Source organism: Protobothrops mucrosquamatus, unplaced genomic scaffold, assembly GCF_001527695.2.
Source record: "Protobothrops mucrosquamatus isolate PMUCROS unplaced genomic scaffold, P.Mucros_1.0 scaffold340, whole genome shotgun sequence".
Lineage (NCBI taxonomy): Eukaryota > Metazoa > Chordata > Lepidosauria > Squamata > Viperidae > Protobothrops > Protobothrops mucrosquamatus.
In genome coordinates this window covers 1,138,128-1,148,065 of record NW_015386677.1, presented here as the reverse complement: position 1 = coordinate 1,148,065, position 9,938 = coordinate 1,138,128, and positions in this window count along the sequence as shown.

Genomic DNA, 9,938 nt, shown 5'->3' with positions numbered 1-9,938 from the left:
CTTGCTTGCAGGCAAATGATATTTCTTGCAGATCTTCCAATGCACCAGCTGTTTTTTTTTAATGTATGGGCCATGTAGTGCTTTGTCTTCCCATGCCTCCATTATGTTTTTCATTTGGTCTTTCTTGTAGACCAGTTTGGTCTCTCCAGTAATCAGTAAGCCTTCCTGGTATACTAACTTCAGTGCATCTTCTTCATTGTCCTTCAGTTATTTTTCCAAAGCCGTTTTTTCTTCTTCAAGCATTTCATGTACTTAAACATTCCACACCTACCTATTTGTCTTGGTAGGTAGAATCTGTTAATATTGCTGCGAGGAGGAAGAGCATGACTTATTACCCTTTTTTCTGGTCTTCCTATCCATTGCTTTTAGTTCTGCTTGAATCCAGTCCACTATTCCAGCTGTGTATCTAATGACTGAAATTGCCCAGGTGTTGATTGCCTAGATGGTATTTCCTTCAATGGGTTTGGACTTCTTCACTCTCCTGATGTATTCACCTCTAACCTTTTTCTTGACTTCAGTGTGCTTGATTTTGTCAGCTTGAAGGATACCTAGGTATTTGTAATCATCATCTTCATTCAGACTCCTAATGTTATTTTCATGTGGCATCTTGATTCCTTCAGTTTTTACTATTTTTCCTTGTTTGATAGTGAGTGTGGCACATTTGTCCAATCCAAACTCCATTGCAATATCATGGTTGTATATACAGATAGTGTTGAGCAGTGATTTCATTTCAGATGGAGTTTTTCCATACAGTTTAGATCATCCATGTAAAGGAGGTGGGATAGTCTGGCAGATGTTTTTGATATTTGATAGCCATGGCCTGAGATGATGATGATGATGATGATGATGATTGTTTTTGTTGTTGTTATTATTGATTTAATCCTCAATTCGATTCACAATCTTGGACTGATAAAAATATAACAATTCAAGTCCTAACCAAGGACCTAAAAGCTATTAAGATAACGTCTGAGTATATAGGCAGTTCCAAATAAGGTGGTATTATTATTAGTAGTAATAGTACTACTACTACTAGTAGTAGTCATATTAATAGTAGTATTCACTACTTTGGACAGAAAGTGACTTTTAATCTGGAGATACAGTCTTTTTAAAATAACAGAATGTAAATCAAAAGAGATTAGTTTTTCATGTGAGGTGCTCTCCAGAAGTATTGGAATACAGTGCCTATTATAATCAGTCAGTATGGTCTGTACTAGAGATGGTCAGAGCTGTTATTCAGCATAGCTGGAAACCACCTGATTGTTAATAGCTGGAATCAAATATTAGCTGGCACAATAATTCTGTATTGTATTGGATTGGATTAATTGGCATTGCATTAATTCAGTGCTAAAGTGGCACTTCCCTAAATAGTGCTTATTCACTGTTTGCTTATTTTTTCTTGCTCTGGAAAAAATTGAAAGAATTCTAACTGGAATTTTCCAGTTCATTAATTGCCTGGCCAAACATATGAATGTGATCAGAATCAAGCTCATCTAAAGTATGTGGAGACTGACTTTACGATTAAAAGAAATATTACTAACAAAGCTATATGCCCTCACACACACAAATAGTAGCACCTCTATGTTTTTTTTGTCCTCATGGTGGGAAAGGAAAAGAAGAAAGTATTTGATTCTTCCAGTAGGAAGAAAATCGAAGAAGAGAGCACAAGGTTTTCAATGTGCCAATCATTAAAAGCAGAAACAAGACAGAGAGGAACAAAGAGCGAGTTCCTTGCTTGCTATCTATGTTTGCCTATGAAGGGAGGGGACAATAGCTAGTAAATGACATCACATGCATCATGACATCATTGTGGAAATAATGCAGATTATATAATTTACACCACTTGCATGATGACATCATGATGCAGATGACAAAAAGAAAAAGATTGTGCTCGACTTTTGAATTAGGAATCTCTTATGCAGCACCAGAGCAAACTCAGTGAACACCACCCAACAAGACAAGAGATTACCAATAGATTTTATAAGCTTTATTTTATAAGTACCAGATTCACTATCTTAGTCGTTCAATTCTTACAAAGCCCTTCTTATGCTAGCCAAGTAGTAAAGGAGCATGGAGTCCTTTTCAGTGTTCTTTGAGATGAACTTTGATTGACTGATGATATGATTTCAGAATACTTTTCTCTGCTTTTCTTATAAACAGTGATGGATTGCCTCAGTTTGATTACTGAGTTACTTCACCATCATAGATCATGCCATGATTGTTCATCAAATCTAGTAGCTGATAATCTGATCAAGATATTGTCTTCCGTGACTGTTTCATGAACATAGCGAATACAAAGATGTTATCAGTGTAATGTTTTCAAGAATTTTTATCCCTTCATACCTCAACTTAGAACATGTTATACCTTGACATAGTTTTGCACATGTATGCTCTTCAGGTTTCTTCTCCAGCACAACTTTTTAACATTATATGGCTGATAACCTATTTCATAATACAAGACATTATTCTGGATTGTTCTGGATGATCTGTTGAAGTTTTTATCAATATTCTCTCAACATCAATATTGTAATTCATATTCTATTTTTGACTTATCTCATCTATCATAGACTCTTATCATAAAGTTCTGGAGTTGAAAGAGACCAAAACACAATCTATCCAATGCTTGGTGACATGCAGGAAAAAAATTAAACTCTCTTGAGAGGGGACTTTCCAACTTTGTCTTAAAAACCTTCAGAGATGGAAAACCTATAATGTCCATAATTTATGAATTTTATCAGGAAAATTATTTTTATTTTTAAATGAAATCTATGTGGCTGAAACTTATGCCCATTGTTTTTGGATCTAGTTTTTGTAGCAATGGAAAATAGTTTCCAATTATCTTCCTTTTGATACTTTTATGCATCTGAACATGATACATTGCCTTTTTTTCCTCCAGACTGAACATTCCAAGTTAATTCAGCCTGAACTTCAAAGATGACCTCATCATCTTTGCCTTCATAAATGGATAATGGAAATTTGTAGCATAGGCAAATTCAAACACAGAAACAGAAACAGAAACAGAGCGTAACTATGCAAAGTATACCTAAAGTTAGTCCCCTTAGGCCAATGATAGTAAGTTACGAGAGAATTTTATTTATTTAGGAATGTTCAAAATGCCACACAAGTAAGAAAGTGTTTAGAAAAAAACAGCTACCAAGCTAACTACATTGTCTATGGTGGCTGACTTTTGGTAAACTCTGAATATGTGTATTTCATATTAATGTGAGGCTAAGAGATTGAACAAAACATGGTTGAATGGGATGGATCAATTAAACCATGATAATTAACAATCAGAGACTGAGCTTGTCAAATTTATATTTTGTAGGAAACATTACAGATGAAACAGAGCAGGACTATTAACTTTTAGATTACGTTTTAACCACATTTGGAAGAGAACTATTGGGATTAAAACATGTTTTTCTCCAATTAGAAATTGTTTGAGTCAGATCTAGATAGAGACAGAAAGGACTGAGTTGGGAATCGAAGAATGTGAAGCATCATAGGATGCTAGGTCTTATTCTGGAGATACTGTATTAAGAAATGCTTCAGTGTGTGGTTTCCTATGCTTCACTAATAGTATATAAATTCATGTATTACCAAAGCACCAGTTCTCCAGAGATGCTGCTTTCCAAGAGAACCAATCATTTGAAATTGCTCACTGCTTAGAGAAAAAGAAGGATATAATACAACTGGAGGAGGATAATAGTGGCATATCCTACAGCCTTCTTTTGTGAATATGAAATACAAACACAGGTATGACAGATATATAGATTACCTTAACCATCAGAAGAAAGGAAGACTTCATATGCATATTCTAGTCATAAATGTTATTACATTTTCATACATACAAATTAGTACTCAGAATGAGAGAAGATGCACCTTATGAAATGCTTTCTTTGCTTTTTTTTTTTTTTTTACTAAAATGTAGATGTGATATCCTTCTTTGTATCTTGATATTTGCCCCAGATCTCTTTTGTCATATCAGAATTTTCTGTTCCTACAGCCTGCACCTCGTCATAATGATGTCTCCATTATTTTTGTCTTAGAGCATATTGTTCCTAACTCCTTCCCATGATCTTGCCAACTCATCCAGCAAAATAAGGTAGACAGCACACTTCCAAGTAGATTTACTCAGAAGTAAGTCCTACTTTGTTTCAATAGGGCCAACTTCTTGTTAGCAAAGAGCAGGGAATTCAATCACATGAAAATCACTGCTGAGTAGCACATGAATAGTTAATTCAGCCTGATTTTAACATCCCTTTCCTTCATTCTATTTTACTTCTTTTTTAATGGAATTCATTTATGCTATATATATAAGGGTTTTTTAAAAAATTTATATATAGCCAATATGGAAAGCCTTGGAGAGGGCTCCGTAATAGTCAAATAGTATATTCCTACACAAGAGAACAGATTTATTTGCAAGCTGTCCCTTATTGCATTTCTTTAACAGCAAAGATGATATGGTCTTACCCGCTTTGCTGGGGAAAGGAACATAATCCCTTGTGAAGAAACAGCATCCAAGATATATTTCTGCTATATATTTTTGTCCTTAGGTGAAGAGTGTTAATTTAATCAAAACCTTGGAGAACAAATAATTAAACCTTTAGGCAACCACAGAATTTTTTTATTGCTAATTAGTCATTGTGAGGTGCCATTTTCATAGGATGCACAGTCCCTAAATTTAGCTGTGAAATTGTACGTTGATCACACAGACATACACACACAAACACACACACATGACACACACATTTACAAACACATCATCGATTCTCTGGAGATAGTTGGACGTCAGCATGTGCGTTTTGGCTTAAACCACCTTTTGCTTAATAAGGGGGTGGTGTTTTTTTTAAGCACTTGCTGCTGCACATAGCAACACAATTCTATTGTCTCATCATTAACCCTTTCATCATTGCAGCAGAATTATTCCCCGCCCTCCCCCATATCAGTTGCCAGGGTGCACAGTTGCATAATAATAAAATCTCTGGAAGAAAATAGATGCATCTTCTCAGTGTCAACTTCTGTCTGTCAATCTGAATTTTGGTTTAAATAGCCATTGATGCCATTCATATAACCTCATTAACATTAAAATCTAATATAATATTTGGGAAGGGTTCACTGGGAAAGAAAGGTGAGATGGTAGTGTAGGCAAGAAGCAGAACGACCATTCTTAACAGGGAACTATAATAATAGTGCTAAAATAGTATGCATGTATGTGTTAGTTTGTATGTGTGTCTGCATGCGTGCATGGATACTCATACAGAGAGGGCAGAATGGGCTATAAGAATCTTCTACAGATATGCCAGATGCCTTGTTTTGAACAGCCTACACTGAATTCTCATTCTCCGTATTTCTCTGTGTGTGTCTCTCCCTTACACACACACATACATGCATACACACACACCTACCTTTATATGCATATGCAATCGATAATACTTATACTTTTGCAGGATCCAATCTGGGTCAGTCACTGGGACCAGAGGTTTAGTCTTCCGAGCTTTTGAACTCATGCTGGGCCCCTTTCTCAGGGAACTTCTCTTTACCAGAATGTCTGCTACACAGAGAGAGAGAAGTTCCCTGAGGATGGGCTCCAGCACAAGTCTGAAATCTCAGAAGACTAAACCTCTGGTCCCAGACAGTGACTGACCCAGATTGGATCCTGCAACATTATCCTGGGACAGGTATATTTGTTTTCATTCACTTAGACTTTTCTCCAGAGCAAAATGTTTATTTATTTTCTGCGTGCCATGATTCCTCCTTTCTAATCTGACTTCTGCACCTCAAGTACCTCCTTTCCAACTGTCACATAGAACAGATGGATGACAGAGATGAAGGTCACCAGTGTTGACCTTTGGATACTGTTCACAAAGACAGAAATCCCAAGGTCCATTTAGGTTACTGAATTCCCCTTATACTTCTCCAATTTCTTGTGTGAAGCCCATCATATGAAATCCTAATTAGAACGGAAAGGCTGCCACTTTCCTTCCTCCAACCATACCTTTACATGGTATGAGATATGGAAAAGTATGGACGGCATCTGCATAGGACAGTGTTCTTCAAGCTTGGCAACTTGAAAATGTGTGAATTTCAACTCCTAGAATTCCCCAGGCAGAATGGTGGGAACTCTGAGAATTGAAGTCTACATATCTTTAAGTTATTAAGCTTGAAAAACACTGGTGTTGGAGATCAGTCTCTGGTTAAAACAGCTTAGAATCCATTAGCATCAATGTCTGTGGTGTTCAGTATATGTGGGAGAAGGTTAGGAAAGAAAAAAACAGATATTATGTTAAAATTTAGGGATCTGAACTTCCTCCAATCTTGTTTAAAATTCCTCATATTAAAACATCTCACAAATGGGCATATCAATGAGAAATGACAAAGCATTCTTTCCCAAAAGTTTCCCCACTCATAGTCTATTCTTGCATGAAGTGCTGTTCCATAACAGGTTTGATTCATTGATAGATGACACATGAAGCAAGAGGGATTTGAAAAAGTGCTGGTAAATTTCACTGACAAAGACATCAGCTGGCATACACACACACACAACACACACAGGCACAGCATTTCGAGAAGGGAAGGAAGGGAAATTGCTTTTGTGATCCTTGACTTGTACATTTGAATAAGGTAGCACACAATGAAATATAACACAATTCAAGGACTTGGCACTACTCCAGCATGCTAGGGGCTTAATCCTGTTGCCCGGAAACTAAAGTGCTAACCAGAAAGATAGATGTGAAGCTCTCATTCTCGAAAAGCTGCTACAAATAATGGAATTAGAAAGATCACAGGTAGATTCTCTGTCATTGCCCCCCCCTAGAGTAAAAGAAAAGTTAAGAAATTGGACAGAACATTCTGTGGGGTGTCAAGAATTGAGTTCAGGTAAGATGAATTAATATTTTTAGGTAATACTTTTTATATGAAATATTAAAAGAGAAAACTGACAGTGTCAGCAGCATGGCTATTGTTCTGAAAGAGTTACTAGAAAATGATTTATGTAAATGCAGGCAACTAAAATACTATGTGGAAAATGTGGGGAAATTATGCTCTTTTGTTGAGATCACATGCACACACTGTTTGTTTTTTGAGTAAGCACCCCTATACATACATATACTGTATATGCAATGAGGATTGAAAATGGTCCTCTGTGTACAGCTTTTCTGAAGGACTATTTATGCAGAGCAGTTGATAGATTCCCCTGATTTTGTTTTCTCCCTCCAGCCATTGACAGCAGCTGTCAGGATAAATGACCATCAGTTGCTCTCCTTAAAATAAGGTGATATGGGTTTGCATTTTAAGCACATGGAGGTTTTAGATACTCTCAATTTGCCTTAGTATAATCTATCATTTTAGCCACAGATGTACTGTTGAGGTGCCAGATAAATGGTAAGTCTAACTACCAGTTTACCAATTTTTGGAAGACTGGTAAATCTCTTTCTGTAAGTAGTCCAGGTGAAAGTTTGGGGTTGAAAAAGAATGTAGGGTGAATTTCTGGCCATTTTCCAATATGCAAATTTACTTTCTTCCTGTCACTTAGACTAGAAGGAAAAATTATCAGAACTCTTTGTCAAGTTTACCCCATTCTCAAAAATTCAAAGTAGGTAAATGTTCCAAAGGAATAGTGGCACTAACACAAGTATAATGGCAGAAGGAATAACCTTGAGAATAAGGAGGAAAGCCACAAGAAAGACATTGGTCGGATAACAGAAAACTGAGTTGCAGGCAGAAATGCAATTTGAGGAAATATCTCACATATGACCCTCCCTAGTTCTCATGAACATAAAGGAAGGAACTGGGAAAGCACATTTAAACTTGCATGATTCTATTACCATTAATATTCTACAATATTTCACAGATATATTGGCCAGTCTTTGAAATATTATTATACATATATGCTTAGTAGAAGATCCAGTGATCTTCCAGAAGACTTGTTAGTTTGTTATGTTCCATCAAGTCATAACCAGTTCCTGATGAATCCATGGATAAAAGGTCTTCAAGCTCGTCTGTTTCTCTTATATTGTGCAAGTCTTGCAAGTATTCTGTAACTCCCAGTATGGTGTCTATCCATCTCATGTGCTGTCCATCTCTTCTTGTCCTTCATTATCATCTTTTGCCATAGAAGCATCAGCAATCATAGTATGTCCAAAGCATGATAGTTTCTATTTCTTGATTCTTACTTCCAATGAATATTGTGGTTTCAATTCTCCAGGACTGAATGGTTGGTTCTCTTGGTTGCCCAGAGAATGTGAAACAACCTTCTCTAGTGCCATAGTTCAAAAGAGATATCTTTTCCTCTGCCTTTTACAGAGTCCATCCTTTGCATCTGTACATTATCACAGAGAGTAGTATCTAGTTAGCCATTCTAACTTTTGCATTTATTGAACCACTTTATCAGGATCTCCCAGTTCCTTTTTACTCATTGTTATTCTTTGAATTTCTTTTGCACATCCACTAGCTTTATCAATTCTGAAATCTAGAAGATTATAACTCTAAACTACTTCTATTGCCTCATTATTTCTCTTAAATTCTTCTAGTTTTCCAGTTGATACCATCTTGTTTTCTTAGAGTTGTTTTACTTTCAGAATGGTCTTCTTCTTCTCTGTCTTCTTCTATGTCTTTTTCATTTTCTTCAATCAAAGCAGTGTTATCAGCACATCACTGGTTATTGATATTCTTTCCACCAATTTCTGCATCAATTCTTCCAGACGTATGGCATAAATGGTATATTTGCTGTATATATTAAGCAGGTATGGTGAGAGAATACATTTCCATTTATAAACTAGTTAGTATTATTTTAGAGATTTATTACCACAAGAATTGGATATTGACGTATATTCATTGCTTTGAGACACTTTCAAAATCTTGAAACGATCAGTACTAGAAAAACCTTTGAAGTAGTCTATATCCCAGAAGTAGAACTCCTGTTAACATTTTTTTGCTATTTCTATCAACCATCTAATATTAGCTCTATGGTCTTGTATTCCCATTTTTTTCTGAACCCTGTTCAATTGCCACTGTCTCTCTCTATAGAACTCTAATTTCTTGTGCAGAACTGTGAACAATATTTGTTAATATGTAGTACTGAGTTATGGACTTGAAATTCGAACAGTCCTTTAAGTTTACCATTTTAGGGATTTGGATATAAATAGACTTTTTCCAGTCATTGGACCATGTTGCTTTTTGCATATTTGTTGTGATCTTTATTGTTTTCACATCAGCCTCCTTTAAGAGCTCTGTGAGAATTTCACTTGCCCTTGGGGTTTTCCTACTTGTTAGTTGGTTTACAATCCATTTGATCTCTTCAAGTACAATTGATACTTTTTCATGGACTTGTGTCTTGACTATTATATCATCTAGCTGATCTTGTACAAATTTTCTTCATTAGTTTTTACATTATGCTCCAATATTAACTTTTTTCCACGATAGTTTCATATGACATTGGCATGAGGATAGAATGTTCCCTGTTATTTCTCTAATGTTCTTAGTGGGTCCTTTTGTATGTCAACATTTGGCTTCCAAATCTCTTTTCACATATTGGGGGAATTTGTACATTATGTTATCTATCTAAAGAAAATCTCTCTCTAAAATTCTTTAGCTATTTCTACACTTTTGTTTGACAGCCAGTGTCAAATACGGGAAAGACAGGGTGTTCAAACAAAAGCATTCATCCTCTTCCCCTGTCTCTTGTAGCTAACAAAGCGAGAAAGAGCCTGTGGCCTAGTGACTAACACCTCTGCTTAACATGCAGAGACAGCCCAGGTTCGAATCTCAGAAGGGTATGTCTGGCTGATGAAACCTAATAAGGTTAGAAATAGCTATCCCAGTACTCCCTTAATTCTTTGTTAGCAATCCAAATTTTGAAAAACACATATGATGTCGCAGTTAAGCGACTGCTGCCTGTGGATGGCTCTAGATTGAGCTGATACAGGCAAAAGATTTCTCTTTCC